The sequence below is a fragment of the Ornithorhynchus anatinus genome, chromosome 5 (genome assembly GCF_004115215.2).
Source record: "Ornithorhynchus anatinus isolate Pmale09 chromosome 5, mOrnAna1.pri.v4, whole genome shotgun sequence".
Lineage (NCBI taxonomy): Eukaryota > Metazoa > Chordata > Mammalia > Monotremata > Ornithorhynchidae > Ornithorhynchus > Ornithorhynchus anatinus.
In genome coordinates this window covers 40,175,869-40,190,151 of record NC_041732.1, presented here as the reverse complement: position 1 = coordinate 40,190,151, position 14,283 = coordinate 40,175,869, and the positions used below count along the sequence as shown (strand labels likewise).

The 14,283-nt window shown below is 44.7% G+C and overlaps 1 protein-coding gene across 4 annotated transcripts in view; it reads left to right on the top strand.

The window, feature by feature from the left end:
- ANK1 (ankyrin 1) overlaps positions 1–14,283 on the top strand; it is a 214,361-nt gene that overhangs the window by 658 nt on the left and 199,420 nt on the right. The gene's annotated exons all lie outside the window — the stretch shown is intronic.

Genomic DNA, 14,283 nt, shown 5'->3' with positions numbered 1-14,283 from the left:
GGATGGGTGGTTAGGGGGATGGGGGCTAGGGGGCCGTGGAAGGACCGGGGCTCTGGAGATGGGGGCGGTGGGAGCGGGAAAACCGGAGACCATGCCATGGGGGAGGGCGCCAGGGGCAAGAGGTTGAGAGGGACAGAGGGGACAGGACAGGGGACAGGAGGCTGGAAGGGCACAGAGGGCAGGGAGGGCAGGGAGAGCAGGGAGGGCAGGGTTGAAGGGCGGGGACGGAGGTGGGGGGCAGGAGGAGGCTCGGGGGGGGTCTCTGGAGGCCCTTTCCGGGGGCGAGCTGGGGGGACCCGGGGGAGCTGAGACCCTTCAGCACTTCGGACAGACCCCAGCCGGGCCCAGCGACCGCAGAGGAAGCAACTTTTAGGGCCTCGATTCGTTCGTCCTGTGTGTCTGTCTATCTGCCGGCCGGTCTGTCCGTCTGTCTATCTGTCGAGCTGTCCGTCGGTCCGTCCGTCCGTCCGTCCGTCCGTCTGTCTGTCTGTCTGTCTGTCTCACCGGCCCGTGCCCGCCTCTGCCCCGTGCTGGCTATTTGCGGGCAGGCTCCTCAGCGTTTCTATCTTTTAGACGCCCCCGGGCAGGGCAGAGGCGAAGAGCTCCCCCACCCCCACACCGATGCCCCCGACCCCGATGCCCTCTGCCTGGAGCCCGGGTGGGTGGGCGCCTGGGCCGGACCCCCTGAGCCGGACGCCAGCCGCAGCCGGGCTCCCTAGGCATCGGGGGAGCGTCCAGCCCATCGGCGGGAGCGTCCAACCCGTCGCTCCTAGAGGCCGTCGACGGCCTTTGCCCAGCGGGCGGGGAGCCTCAGGACTGGCCTCGCACCCCACGCTCAAAACCCACCTTCCACCGTCTCCTTTTGGGGTCACCGAAGGGCCTGCCTCTCCTGCCATCCCCCTGCCGGGGCACACTGGGCTGGGGGGAAAGGATGAGCTGAAATTCCAGGAGGGGGTCCGAGAGTGGCAGACGTGCCACTCATGTCACACGTTCCCTACCTCTCATGCCTCCATAGAGACGCGCGGTTCTAGAGGACCTGGGCCCGCTGGCTGGGGGACAGAGTTTTAGCCTCTAGTTTCTGTCAAGGTTTCTCTCTGCAAGGAGGTTGGGGTGGGGAGGGGGCCAGTCCTGCCTGCCCTTATCCAAATGCGTCCAAGAGTTAGGAACCCGCATCTAAAGAGAGAACCTACTGCCCGTCTGTGGAGTGCAATACTATCGCAGTCAGGTCAAAGAGCCTCTCGTCCTTCTTGGTGTGTTTGTCCTGAGGATTAAGTCAAGTACAGAAACTTGCATCTTTGCGCGGGGCAAGCATAAAGTTCCCTCTCACCCCAAATGCCCCCACTCTGTGTCGGGAGCTGTCCGCTGTTGGATGTGACCCATGTCTTTTTTCTCGTGAAAACATCATCTGCCGTGATGGGGCACAGCTATTCTAAGAAAGTGAAAATGTTCTCTTAAAATAAGGCCTTCAGAGCCTCGATGTACTTTTGTTGACTGCTCGGAGCTGTAATTTTTGAATGTTGAGAGTGGACCTTCACTCAAGACAGGCGCTTCTTGGGGCTTTGGTGGTGGATTGGGGTTGAGTTCATGGCGTTCATTATTAGAGTAATAATCTAACCAGGGGCTTCAGTACCAGAACGTATCCAGAGGGAATCACGAGGTTGTCTAGTTGTACTTAGAACAACGCTCTGCACATAGTAAGTGCTTAATAAATACCACTGATTGATTGATCTGTACTCTCTAACCATTCAGGTCTAAAGTGTGGACTTCTACTTAGCTTCCTGAGGCTCTGTGGCTCACTTCCTGTCATTGGCCCCGACCAGTTTGATTCCCAATTCTCAGAATCCTACCCAAGCTGGTCGTCTGTCTGCCTACTGCTTTAGGTTTTTCCCGCTCCTTTCTCTGAGCCTGGTTCTTAAATCTTCCAGCAGGCTAATTATCCAGCTCACCCACTTCCGTTGCTTAATCCCCATCCATCTGGGAAAAAATGAAATTCACTAAGTTTGTTAGCTGTGTTATTCTTTTTCTGTTTTCATATCGAGAGTACAGTTTGAAGTTCATCTCTCTGTGGAAATGTTATTGGACTCAGGGAGGGGGACAACTATCTTTGAAAGGTTATGTTATTACTTTTGATCTCCTAAATACTTGACAATTTCAGTTCAACAGTATTTTCTGTTAGGGTCACCTTTGTCATATTTATTGTTGAAAAACTTTCTAGCATTCCTTTCATATAGTCACTGGCTTCCTCCTTACTTCCCCCTTCCTATAACCCCTACCCCTGGCTCCAGTCTGGCTGTTTGGTTAGAAAGTGGTTTTGATCACCTAGAATAGGTTTGTTATTTATATGCAGCACCCTGGACATTTGGGAAGAAGCGCTTTAAAAATAGAGATTATTCATTATTTAAATGAGTGATGACAATCTAGTTCCATATCCTGGGGGCTGATCTTCCAGGTTCCTGGATGTGACTGAAGGGATCGTGGTGGTAGCTTTTATAAAAGACTTTGATGGGAACTAGTTTCCTTAATTGTTTTTGAACATGCCCCCGAGACCCGGGTTAGAGGAGCGACTGACTTTAGATATATTTAGATTAATCAAGGGTGAAGCGTCTAGTGGGATTTTAATGAAAAAGCAAATTTTAAAATTGAGTAAGTGAAGAATCCCATTTTGCCACTTTGTACTGATGATGGAGAACCAAATTTCTAAATTTAGTGAATTCTAACTTCTTCCCTCTGTAGAGCACACATTCATGTGGATTGGAGGCATGCTGATCTTGCTAAAATGATAAATGTAAAAGCAGCTAAATAACTGTCAATGAATTCAAATGAGTTTTGAAATACATTTACTTTTCCATCAATTAATTATTTTTATTGAGCACTCACTGTGTGCAGAACACCATACTAAGCATTTGGGAGAGTACAATATGACAGTGTTGGTAGATATGTTCTCTGCCCACAAGGAACTTACAGTCTAGAGTCTGCAGCCTTGATCAAAGAAGACGACTACATACATAAAACTGCTCCTTTGATAGTGGTGATTGCAATTTTTATGGCTGATTATGTTTTGGAAATCCACTTACTAGTGTTGTGCACCAGGATTGAAAATGAGGTTTTGACACAGTGAGTTAAAGCCAAAGATAGAGACCTACTTAATGTAAGGATTGGAATTGAAACTCTAAAGCTGAAATAGCATCTTGCTTTCCTTCTCCAGTTCTACTCAGTTGTCTATATATTTACAGCAAACCACTGTCAAATCCTTTCAGTTGAGTCATAACCTTAAATTTTTCTAAATTCAGAACTTGTGACCGGCACTGATAAACTCAAACAGTTAGGGCTAGAATCTAAATCAACTGGGGGCAAGTCAGAAGGTGTAAAATGTGCAGTTGTATGCTTTTCAAAGATGAAAATACAACATGTAGGTTTCAACCTTTGATTTGATTGTGACTTGAGCATTTTGCTGTGGTCAGATTAAATTCACATATTCAATTATCTTTCTCCAAGGTTTTATTTGTTTTCTACAAAAATGGTCTTGGGATCGTTGGCTTATGAGTCCAAGTCTAGGTGTGAAGTCCTCCATAATGCTGTTGCTGAGACCAGATGTCAGAAATTAGATCTGGTTGGTAGAAGACAAGGCAGGGAGGCAGGCTCTTCCAAAGAACTCCTCCTCTACTTACCTTTTCCTAGCCTGGGTGATTGGTCCTAGGCTCTTCCCTCTTTACAGCTGACTGCTTATGGAGCACTTGGGTGGCCTAATCTCCACCACCATTACAGAGCTAATGAACCTAGTTAATGGATCTCATCAAGCCTTAGGATAAATAGACTCTTTAAGCCGCACAGGTAGGCTGCACTCCGGGACTCTATGGTAATTAACATTGAACATCCAGTACAGCACCATGTCCCTCAAAGCCTGAGAGGACCCTGGAGCATCCTCCACTGTGCTTCTGGTTAAGTTGTGGATCGCTTTCTTCCTCTCTGCCAGGATGGGAGAGAGGCAGGGACAGATCAGCAGAGTTACTGGCTGTCTCCTGTTACATTGGTTTTTGGGACCCACATTTCCCAGGGGTCTGGAAAGTTAACCAGAAATGACACTGGAGGACACTTGAAGGAGTTCTATCGTTCCTTTGACCACCTCCTGTCCCCTCTGGGTGCCTGAGAAGTCCAGGTTGATGGCCCAGTCCTGCTGGGCATCTTTGTTACCTATAACAGAGGCAAGTTTCCAGTGAAACAGGGAAATGCACCATGGTTAGAAAGTATCATCAGACTTTTCCATCCCTAAAGGTTTCACACTGTTGGTGGAGTGCACTCGGAAGTTGAAAATAGTGAAGATATCCAACACTAGGTAATGGACCATAGAAGGTGAGAAATTCTGGAGGGACACCAAATCTTGTCCTAGGGGTTGAATCAACAAGCCTTCTGTGGGGGCCAGGTCATCTCCAGTCTGTGTGGTGAAGCCTTCTACTGTTCAAAAGGATCCCCATTCCTTAAGCAATGGCAGCAGGAATCAACCTGGACACTATAGGGTTCAATCCATCAGTCATTCCATCAGTTGTATTTATTGAGCACATAACTATTCCTAGAGCACTGTACTAAGCACTTGGGAGTGTGCAGTACAACAGAGCTGATAGATATGCTTCCTGCCCACAAGGAGTTTACAGGAGATAGTCAATCATTCAGTAGTATTTAAAGAGAGCCTACGTGTGTAGAACATTCACAGGAATCAATAAAAAGCATGGATTCTGCCCTCAGTTAACCTACCATGTAATGGTAGGTGGAATGAATTGTGGAGGGGAGGGGGGAACTGAGAGTCACAGATAATTAAATAATTATTTAAATTATTTATTTATATTAATGTCTGCCTCCCCCTCTTTTCTGTTAACTCACTGTGGGCAGGCACCATGTCTGCCAATTCTGTTGTAGTGTACTCTCCGAAGCACTTAGAAAAGTGCTCTGCACATAGTAAACACTCAGTAGATACCACTGATGATGACAAATGCCACGGTGGTTGCTAGCAAAGAATCACAGGATAAACAGATCAATAAATGTGAGTTATATCTGGAAACTTAAAGGGCAAAGAGCTGCCAATATCCGGGTCAATCACACTGTGCAGGTTTCAGGGGGTCTCCAGATTGTGAGCCCGTTTTGGGGTAGGAATTGTCTCTATTTGTTGCCGAATTTTATTTTCCAAGCACTTAGTTCAGTGCTCTGCATATAGTAATCACTCAATAAATGTGATGGAATGAATGAATGAACGATGGTAATTGAGGATGCATCTAAGACCCTGGTGAAACGTCACCTACTTGAAACCAATTTTTAGTTTGCTGCCAATGTGCAAGATGTTTCTGGACCCAGTGATCCTTCCAAAATATGAGAAATCGGGGGAAACTTCCAGAGATCAAGGGCTCCCCCAAAGGGGCCCCAGCCTGGAGGAGCCTTCAGTGTGGACTTGATTTGGTGGGTTCATTATGCCCCATGTGTAAAAGAAGATTGAGAAGGCTACTGGGATGGATTATGGCTAGCACCACAAGGGCTGGGTGAGAGAAAAGAGAGTTTGAGAAGAATATGCAGCCTTGAGAAGAGAAAGTAAGGAACTAAGGGGAGAAGACAGTAGCCAGGTGTTTCCTGGAATTCTGAGTTATGGAGGATAAGATTGCAAAAAGCCAATTAATAAAGAGGAAGAGTTTATGGGGAAGAAATGACTTAGGGTCTATGTGGGCCTCAAGAGTAAAAGTCCTGCAAAAAAAGAATATGAGTGTTAGTGGAAATGGTGTGGATTTAAAGTCCATCATGGATGGTAGGATGCCCGGGGCCCACTACAACCCAAAGCCTGCCTGGGTTCATGAGACTCCCAGAGGATGTAATCTCAGCATTCCCACTCTTGTTTTTCCCTGGCTCAGCTTAACTGCACCTTTCAGGTAACTGGTCTCTCTGGTCATTTCTCTTTCCAGAGTGACCATCTTGTTAAAAATGCCCAGGATCTGAGATGCTGTGAGTGAGATCTTACTTGATCAGACTCTGGAAGCGTTGGGATAAAGGATGCATTGTTCATTCAGGTGTTAAGCATAATGAATTGGATGGTCGGTACTCCAAGCTTCTTCTTTCTCCTGTCCCTCTTTCCCACATTTTAAGTATTATTCTCTTCACTGGTTTGTCCTCTAGAGCAAGGAACGAGATAGGATTTAGTAGTTTCTCTAATGAAGAACTTAGCGCAGAGCTCAAGTGCTTAGTACAGTGCTCAAATGCTCAGTACAGTGTGCTGCACACAGTAGGTACTCAGTAAATATCACTGAATAATAAATACAATTGATTGATAAAAGGTTGGGAAAGAGAAAAAAAAATTCCTAGCTAATATGAGACTTTCAAAATTACCTGAAACATGTGCCCCCCCTTTTTTAATCAGGGATAACCAAGAGTTTTCTATATATTTCAAAGGAGAAATTGGATATGAAGTTTCAAGAAGAAAAGGCAGTCATTCCTTAATACGTTTTTCTTTATGTCTGCCTGGCTTTTGCTTTCCTTGGTGAATAATATAAATATTTTAATGTGCCCACATCAACGAGCTGTCCATTGGAAATCTTAGTAGAAGCAACCTCAAAATATTTGCATGGATTTGGCCAACCTCCAACAATGTTTTCAACGATTTTTAATTTATTTCAACTGAATTTGGGTTCCCACTGCCCTCTAAACTGATGTTGAAGATATGCGAAATTGCAAAATGCCTCTGCTCCCTTTTCTTCTGCCATGAAGAAGAGAAATTTAGTGTGTAGTCCAAGATTATGACTCTCTTGAATGCTGGTTAATGTAACTGCAAATATGAACAGATATAAACAGATATAAATTCGGGATCATCACTTCCCTGTCAATCAATCAATCGTATTTATTGAGTGCTTACTAAGTAATAATAATAATAATGTTGGTATTTGTTAAGCGCTTACTATGTGTCGAGCACTGTTCTAAGCGCTGGGGTAGACATAGGGGAATCAGGTTGTCCCACGTGGGGCTCACAGTCTTAATCCCCATTTTACAGATGAGGGAACTGAGGCACAGAGAAGTTAAGTGACTTGCCCACAGTCACACAGCCGACAAGTGGCAGAGCTGGGATTCGAACTCATGAGCCCTGACTCCAAAGCCCGTGCTCTTTCCACTGAGCCACGCTGTGTACAGGGCACTGTACTAAGCGCTTGGGAGAGTTCAACATAACAATATAACAGACATATTCCCTGACCACAGTGAATTTACAGTCTAGATGACAAGCTTACAGTCTAGAGGATGAGTTTATGGTCTAGAAGATGAGCTTACAGTCTAGAGTATACAGTCTACAGTCAGTCAGAAGTTGGAAGGGTATTTTCCCATTAAATATAAACCAATGTATTACAAATATGTAATATAGATAGATAATATGGTATCTGTGAAGCGCTGACTACATGCCAAGCACTGTTTTAAGCACTGGCGTTAAACGAGTTAATCAGGTGGAAACAGAAACAGGGACTACTTTTCTGAAGTCCTCCTCCTCGTGAATGAATGCTTAGGTCTGTTATATTTCGGTTTCCCCCAAATGCTTTCTGAAGGTGAGGCAGAACTGCAGTTGTCCCCTTCAGGCCATGGGATCTTTCACCCCTAGTCCTGGGGTACTTGAGGCTCTTGGGGCTCATCGGGACTGGTGGGGAGGAGAAAGAGGAAATAGCAAGGTTCCCGTGCTAATTGATTAAGAGGATGTATTAGCAATAGTATTCATTAAGCATTTACTGGATGGAGAGCCCTGAACTGTATGCTGGGAAAGGATACACAGGTGGGAACTACCAGGATCCCTGTCTCTCAAGGAGTTCACACATCTATAAAGTGATTACTTCTTGTAATATTTTGAAGCAGTGGAGTGGAGAAATAATGGAGCAAGTTTGGGAGGTCACTGGAGGAGTTCCAGTACTCGAAGATCCATCTTCATTTCATCCATTCATTTTTCCTAGCATTTAAGCCACCTCTTTGACCCAATTTCTCCAATGTTTTATTTTCCTGCAACAGTATTTCAAAATCATATGCAATTGTCTGTTTGGCAGGGACTCCAATAATCTAATCTGCTTCTGAGACTTGAAAATAATTCAGATAGAGATTGAGGAGTTCCATTTAGTTTGCTCATATTTACCCTGATCTCTGACCTCAAAGAGGAAGCTGGGCACTTCCTAAGAATCTCATTTCCAAATGTGAGTGGGTTTGTCTAGAAGAATCAAAGCCAAATTACCTTTCCAAATGAACCCTCCCTGCTGAGTCCTCTTCATAAATGAGAACAGGATATTTTAAATCACTCCTTTATTTCATTTGTAAGCCTGTGATGAACCTCATATTTTGCAAGATTTATCATTGTGAAACCCAGCCAGTTATCAGTAAGGACTCAGACTATAACTTCCGGAATGAAAGGATATTTCCCTGCCTTATTAGAATCCAGCATAGCAATTGCAACTTTCTATCAAAGAGGAAATAAATGTGGTGATTAACTCTCCTGAGAAGAGCCTCTCTCTTCAGCTGTTTGTCTTGTTCCATTAGAAAGAAAATGGGAATTCTCCATATTTGCCCTTTTAGAAATTCAAAATGTGCTGTGGGATATTTTGTGGGCTTTCTTAATGTTTTCCCATCTGATTTCCTGTTGCACAAAAGGCTTAGAGTCACAACAACCTTATCTCAATTGAGTCTAATTCTTTCAGTATTGAGAAGTTCTTTAATATATTGGGAACTATTTAAAGAATTGTTCCCTATCTCTTTCTTAATACAACTCTACCTTTTCTGATGGAATATCTCAGATTCTTTCAGAGCAGAGTGCCACAAATCTTGGAACGATAAGGTTTAATTTTGTATTTGGTTATTGCAATATAATTTTTCTTTGGCTTTGTGTTTGTTTTCTGTTTTTGACATATTATCATTTATTTATGCTGCTATTAACACTCTTTCTATAGTCTCTGGCATTTCAGATTTACTCATAAATGTCAATAGTTTGCTAGTGTTGTCTATTCTTCCTGCAGTCTAAGAACTATTTTTAAATAAGGATATTTACGAGAAACCCTACTAAGGGAATGACCTAGTAAATAGCTTGATTCGCTTGTATCCTTCCCAGCACTTAGTACAGTGTCTGGCACATAATAAGTTTTTAACAAATACCATGACTGTTATTATCATTATTGCCACAATACTTGTTTGTGCATTTATCTCGAACTTTGCCTTAAGTTGATCAATGGTAGTTACTGAACACTTACTGGGTGCAGAGAACTGTACTAAGTACTTGGGAGAGTATAAGACCACAGAGTTGGTAGACATTTTGGCCAGCTGTGAGCCCCAGGTGGGGCTGGGCTGCATGATGCAGCCCCTGAGACTATAGCCAGTCTTCTCACAGCAGGGAATCCTAACAAAACAATTAGAAGAAGCATCTTCCTAATTTGTTCTCTTCATATTGTTTGTTTTCCTTCTGCCTGAAATACAATGCAGTATTTCGGGAACAATAACTTTCTCTCAAGTAGTGTCCATCATTAAATGCTTCTCAGAATTAAGCAAAATGACCAAACAAGATAAATGAAGAGAAGCAGTGTGGTGGAGTGAAAAGAGCTCCGGCTTGGAAATCAGAGGACCTGTCTTCTAATCCCGGCTCTGCTGGGTGATTTGGGCAAGTTGCTTTATTCTTCTGTGCCTCAATTTCCTAATCTGAAAATAGGGAATAAATACCGCTTAGACTTGGAGTCCCATGTGGGACAGGGACTGTGTGCAAGGTAATTATCTTGTGTCTACCCTGATCAATCAATCAGTGGTATTTATTGAGAGCTTACTATGGCAGAACACTGTACTAAGCACTTGGGAGAGTATAGTGAAATCGAGTTGGTAGACACGGTTCCTGTGCACAAGGATCTTACAGCCTAGATGGGGAGACAACCATTAAACAGATTATGGATACATACATAAGTACTATGGGGGTGGGGGGGGTGCTTATCAAGTGTTTACAGGGTTCAGATCCAAGTATAAGAGCAATACAGAAGGCAAAGGGAGTAGGGGAAATGAAGGCTCAGTCAGGGAAGGCCTCTTGGAGATGTGATTTTAGGAGGGTTTGGAAGTGGGGAGAGTGGTGGTCTGCCAGATACGAAGTGGGAGGGTGTTCCCAGCCAGCGGGAGGATGGGGACAAGGGGTCAGCAGCGTTAGGTGAGATCAATGTACAGAGAGTAGGTTGGCTTTAGAGGAGCACAATGTGCTGGTGGGGTGTAATAGGAGATCAGTGAGCTAAGGTAGGAAGGGGCAGAGCTGATTGAGCGCTTTTAAGCTGATGATAAGGAGTTTCTTTTTGATGCAGAGGTGGATGGGCAACCACTGGAGGTTTTTGAGGACTGAGGAGATGAGGGCTGAACTTTTTTTAGAAAAATTATCCGAGCAGCAGGGTCAAGTATGGACTGGAGAGGGGAGAGACAGGACGCAGGGAGGTCAGTGAGTAGCTAAAGCAGGATAGGCTAAGTGGATCAGCATGATAGCAGTTGGGTTGGAGAGGGAGGCATAGATTTTCGTGAGGTTGTGAAGGTAGAACCAACAGAATTTAATGACAGATCGAATATGTGGGTTGAATGACAATGCTGAGTCGAGGATAATGCCAAGGTTATGGGCTTGTGAGGCAGGGAGGGTGGTGGGGCTGTCTACGGTTATGAAAACATCTGGTGGAGGACAAGATTTGGGTGGGAAGATGAGGAGTTCTATTTTGGGTATGTTAAGTGGGATATGTCGTTGGGACATCTGAATGGAGATGTCCCAAAGGCAAGATGAAATGCAAGACTGCAGAAAAGGGGAGAGGTCAGGGCTGGAGAGATAGATTTGGGAATCATCCATGTAGTCATGATAGTTCAAGCCATGGGGGTGAATGAGTAGTCCAAGAGAGTGGGTGTAGATGGAAAATAGAAGGGATCCCAGAGCTGAGACTTGATGCACCCACACAGCTTGGGGCCGGGGGTTGGGGGGGGGGGCTGGCGGCGCAGAGGAGGAGCCTGAGAAGGAGACTGAGAAGAAGCGGGAAGGTACAGCATAACAATATAATGGACACAGTTCCTGCCACAGAGAGCTAGGAGGGAGAGGGGACAATAGCTGGAGAACCATCATATCCAGAGAGGGTTTTTTTTTAGAACTGGGATACAGGAGCATATTTAAAAGCAGGTGGAGAAGGAGCCACTGGAAAGTAAGCAGTTGAAGTTTGTGATAAGTGAGAGAAGAAATGAGGGGTCAAGTGTTTTGTTAAGGTGCAAAGGGGTACGGTCCGAGATGCAGGTGAAGGGAATAAATTTTGCAAAGAGGTATGCGATCTCTTGTGATGCTGCTGCTAAGGATGGAGGAGTCGAAGAGGGGCAGGAGGGTGGTGGGATTGGAGAGAAGCAGGGGAGATTTTAGGGAGATCAAGACTGATGGATTCAACTTTATCGATGAAGTATTGGCAAGGTCAGTGGGGCAAGAGATCAGAGGTGAAGGGCAGGGGGTTTGAGGAAGGTGTTAAAAGTTTGAAACAGATAGTGTGGGCAGTGGGCATGAAAGTCAGTAAGGGTGGAGAAGTGCTATTGCCAGGTGGAGGAGAGGTGAGATAGGTGAGAGTGAGGCACAGCAAAAAGGTTAGCATTAGAGGAGCAAAGTGTGTGGGCTAGGTTGTAGTAGAATAGCGAGGTGAGGTAAGAGGGGGCAAAGTGGCTGATTGATTTAAAGGCAATGGTGAGGAGTTTTTGTTTGATGCATAGGTGGATGGGCAACCACTGGAGTAGAGTGACCTGCCCTGAATGTTTGTGTAGAAAAATTATCTGGGCAGCAGCGTAAAGTATGGAATGAAATCAGGGAGAAAGAGAGGCAGGAGGTTTATTCAATTGTATTTTCAATTATTTATTTTGATACTCTATTTGTAAAATTTTTTATGTCTCCTTCTCTCCTGTTAAGGGTGTAAGCTCCCTGTGGGCAGGGAATATGCCATTTCTTTGATTGAACTTACTAAGCATTTAATACAGTACATTCCACCCTCTGGACAGCTATATGGGTAACCAACCATTATTTTTATGGTTTTGTTAGCACTTACTATGTGCCAACCACTATACTAAGACCTGGGATAAATACAAACTAATCAGGCCAGACACAGTCCCTGTCCTACATGGGCCCTCGCAGTCTAGAGGAGAGAGAGAACAGGTATTTGATCTCCATTTTACTGATGAGGAAGCTGAGACACAGAGAGGTTAAGTGTCTTGTCCAAAGTCACACAACTGTCAAGTAGCAGAGCCAGGATTAGAACCTGTTTCCTCTGAGTCTCAGGCCTGTGGTCTTTCCTCTAGGCCATGCTGCTACTCCTCACATGTCCTACCCCATGAAGCTGTTGCTGTGAATGCTTCCTCAGTATCGCTGAGCTGAAGGCATTCCAGAGAGTATCTTGGAAATCTTGTAATATCATTCAATGTGGAGAATGGCTCTCATGTGGGGCTGGTAAAATCGCTCTCCAAGACGGATGTGTCTTTTGTAGTAAATCCAGGTTTCACAGCCATATAGAAAGTTGGACACTACTAGAGTTTCATAGACCATCTAGCTTGGTACGAAGCTCGATGCCCTGTTATCTGCATACATTATCTTGAAGTCTACCAAAAGCCACGTTGGCCTTGTGGGATTAACTCTTCTGTTTGTCTGTGCATTGTTGGACAGTGCACTGCCCAGACTGCAGAGTTCAGTGACAGCATTAAAAACCTGTGTTGCCACTGAAACTCTTTGGTTATGTGTGGAATGATATGTAACTTCAGTTTCTTTCAGATTTATAATCGGTCCATAGTGCTGTGCCAAATCTGCAAGTGATTCAAAATCTTCTGTCACTCTTCCTGTGTCTGAATCTCATGAGTACAGTCACTGGCATAAAGCCTGGGAGTCAGAGGACCTGCGTACTAATCTCAGCTCCACCATATGTCTGCTGTGTGACCTTGGGCAAGTCACTTAGTTTCTCTGGGCCTCAGTTCCCTCATCTGTAAATTGGGGATTAAGACTGTGAGCCCCATTTGGGACATGGACTTTGTCCAAACTCATTAGCTAGTATCTACTACCCCAGTGCTTGCTTGCTTTCTTCATCCCCCCTCCCAGCCCTACTGCATTCATATACTTATTTGTACTTTACTTATTTATATTAATGTCTGTTATATTTTTGTGTTGTGCTCTCCCAAGCACTTAGTACGGTGTTCTGCACACAGTAAGTGCTCAGTAAATATGATTGACTGACTGATAGTGCTTAGTACAGTGCCTGACACATAGTAAGTGCTTAACAAATATCATTAAAAATACATCAACCTGCTTTTGGATAACTGTCTTGAAGATTTTAAGTGGCACATATAGCCTTGTGAGCTGAAAGCATTTCCTGGTGGATGGAAAGATTGACCCTCTAGACACCTCTCAGTTGACCACAACTTCCAGATTTTACCCTTGGAGGATTCTCAAGGGATTATATTGGGACTTTCTCCCTCCTCTCCGTGAGCTTGAAATGAGACCCATCCCTGATCTCTCCCTTTCCCGAATAAGCCGACACGATGGTTAGTCTTAGTTTGCCAGATCCCGCTGGCTTCCCTGATCCAATCTCCTGCAGGGTTCCAGGGCACTTTAATCCACCTTCACTTGGGCTCCACTAAGGATTGGATCAGATATATGCATTCCCTTCTCTAGTCATCATCATCATTATCATCATCATCAGTAGCAGCAGCAGCAGAAGCAGCAGCTGCAGACTGCCTGAAATGAACCAGTCCATTTCTAGTGAAGGAGTTGGTTGTGGGAGATTGATACTGAAGGATCCCCTAGGGCAGGGTCAATTCCTGACTGGACCCTTGAACCCTCAAAGGGAAGGATCAGATTATAATAATAATAATGTTGGTAGTTGTTAAGTGCTTACTAGGTGCCGAGCGCAGGGAGGATGCAAGGTGATCAGGTTGCAATACTAATGTTGGTAGTTGTTAAGTGCTTACTAGGTGCCAAGCACTGTTCTAAGCACCAGGGAGGATGCAAAGTGATCAGGTTGTAATAATAATAATGTTGGTAGTTGTTAAGCACTTACTAGGTGCCAAGCACTGTTATAAGTACTGGGGAGGATGCAAGATGATCAGGTTGTAATAATAATAACAATGTTGGTAGTTGTTAAGCGCTTATTATGTGCCAAGCACTGTTCTAAGCGCTGGGGAGGATGCAAGGTGATCAGGTTGTAATAATAATAATGATGTTGGTATTTCTTAAGCGCTTACTTTGTGCCAAGCACTGTTCTAAGCCCTGGGGTGGATACAAGGTGATCA